Consider the following 2,837-nt stretch of genomic DNA (forward strand, 5'->3'; position numbering starts at 1 on the left):
TCAATCATGTATTCCACTAATGACTCTGAGAGCATATTTTCCTACTTGGTTTCCAGCTTTGCAATAGCTGGATGTGAACGGTGTTCATGTTAAAGCAGCTATTCGACATGATATAACTTCATATATCAAAAACCAAATATACCATAATTCTTTACTCTGAGCATAAAGTAAAGCAATTGTTTACTTTTTACCTTGAAACATATGGTATGTGTATAAATTAGGACACAAAGCTTCTCAGAAAATGATTTTTGCAGCTCTATCAAAATTTTAAAATGTAGTCAGTCTGTGAGAGAAAAAAAATACATGCAGCAACATAAACAAATTTTCTTGTGAGATGTAGCCATATTTCATTATCTCTGAGAAAGTAGTTAAGAGCTGCCTTCCCATTCCATTGGCGATGGAGCCATAATGGTGTTTTTCATGGAGCTGAGGTATTTTGAAGGATGAGTGATATGTCTCCAGGTTAGAATGATGTGTGACTTGTAGGGGCTATTGGAGGGGGTAATACCACTATAAACTTCTGGTGCTTGTTCTTCTAGAGGTGGCAATATTATTGAAGAAGGCTTGGAAAGTAACTTCAAAATTCAAAGTAAATTATTATCAAAGAACATATATGTCACCAAATACAATCCTGAGATTCATTTTCTTGCAGACATTCACACTTGAACAAAGAAATACAGTAGAACCAATGAAAAACTACACACAGTGACCATCAAACAACGAATGTGCAAAAGAAGACAAATTGTGCAAATACAAAATAAAACAAATAATAATAATAATAATAAATAAATTAGTAAATAAATAATATTGAGAACATGAGTTGTAGAATCCATAGCTTGTGTTCAGTGATCATTTCTGAAGTGAGTGAAGTTATCCATTTTGGTTCAAGAGCCTGATGGTTGGAGGGTAATAACTGTTCCTGAACCTGGTGGTGTGGGACCTCAGGCTATTGTACCGCGTTCCCAATGGCAGCAGTGAAAAGTAACTGTGGTGCACTTTGTACATGCTGTGCTCTGAAACTATGGTTAGCTAATTGAAGAGAGTAAAGGCCTAGAGTAAACAAATTTAGTGTAAATTTAGTATAAATTAAGTAGACTGGTGGTCCTGGATGGTGTTGTATTTTTAATAGTTTTGTAGCTGTATCACACTCCTAACCCTTGTCTTGTGAATAGTGGAATGACTTTGGGGACCCAGAAAGTGCATGACTCACTAGAGAATACCCAGTGTCTGAGCTATGCTTTTAGCCAGAGTATTATGTGACCGATCCAGTCAACCTTCTGGTTGAGAGTAAGTACAGAACATTGATGGTGAAGGATTCACTTGGGGAAGTCCTGCAGTGATGCCTCTAAGTCAGAGATGAATGGTTTAAGATGATTGTAAACCAGTGACATTTTCCCTTTTTACCAAATATGATTCCAGGTATGGAAAAAAATCTCCCCCCTTGGTTCTCATTAACTTTATCTTTACTATGGCTAATAATTACTAACAATTGTCCATCCTTAATTATTCCCGAGAAAAACGGTGACAAGCCATTTGCTTTGATATAGTCGTAAAGTGAGCTTTTGACACATCGGTCTTTATAAATCAAAGCACTGAGTACAGGAGATGGGTGATATGTTGAAATTGTATAAGATATTGATGAGGCTTAATGTATTGTATGCAGTTCTGGTCACCTACATGCAAGAAAGAGATCAATAAGATTGAAAGAGTGCAGAGAATATTTAGAAGGATGTTCCCAGGACTTGAGGACCTGAGTTATAGGAGAAGATTGAATACGTTAGAAATTTATTCCGTAAACTACAGGAAAATGAGGGGAGATTTGATAGAGGTGTACAAAATTATAAGGGGCATAGAGAGGGTCAATGCAAGTAGGCTTTTTCAACTGAGGTTGGGTGAGACTAGAACTAACTGGGTTAAGGGTGAAAGGTGAAATGTTTAAGGGGAACCTCAGGGGAAACCTCTTCTCTCAGAGGGTGGTAAGAGTGTGGAACGAGCTGCCAGCAGAAGTGATGGATGTGGGTTCGATTTCAACATTTAAGAGAAACTAGACAACCGGGTGACCCGTTGGGGCACCCTTTGAGAGAAAGGTAGTGCAGTCTGATGTGATGTGCTTTGGAAATTAACGAAGAAAAACTCAGTTTATTAAAGTAAGACGCATAGCAGGACAAATATAGCTCCTCCTCGTTTAACGAAGGACACTTTTGATGGCAACATTTCTGGTTGATCTGCCAACCTTCAAGAATACTCTAATGTTTTCATTTCTTTTTCCCCGGCTTAAAGCCACATACAGCTGACCATGCTGGAATACCGGTTTCTCCAGATAGATCAACACATTCTCCATGGTTTGGCCTTGTGCCTTATGTACAATCATAGCAAAGCATGACTGTATCAGGAACTGGCTCTGCTGAAGAGGGACATCTTCCCCTTCTGATAAATTGAGAGTAATTCTTGGGATCATGACAATGTCATTTTTGAACGCACCAATGTTTATCTTTGCTACGATGAGATTGTCGTGCAGTTCTTCCACCATCATTCACATTCCAATGCAAAACCTTGGTGGATCCAAGTTCCTCATTGAAATTATGGGAGATCCCCTCTTCAATTCTGGTTTATTTGGTGGCAATCCAGAGAGTTCAAATGAATCAAGGAATTCTGTTGGAAAATGAGTGGTGTTAGCTCCTTCACTTACGGCATTGAAGGAACAGTATTCTTTCATGATTCCAGGGGAGCGTCTAATGCATGTGAAGTTTATTTTTCGCATCATTTCATTGAGAGGAACCAAGATAGAATTTCTCGAGAACAGTTATGCAGGATTGTCGAATGTCGGGTAGATGAAA

This window comes from Hemitrygon akajei, chromosome 18 (genome assembly GCF_048418815.1).
Source record: "Hemitrygon akajei chromosome 18, sHemAka1.3, whole genome shotgun sequence".
Lineage (NCBI taxonomy): Eukaryota > Metazoa > Chordata > Chondrichthyes > Myliobatiformes > Dasyatidae > Hemitrygon > Hemitrygon akajei.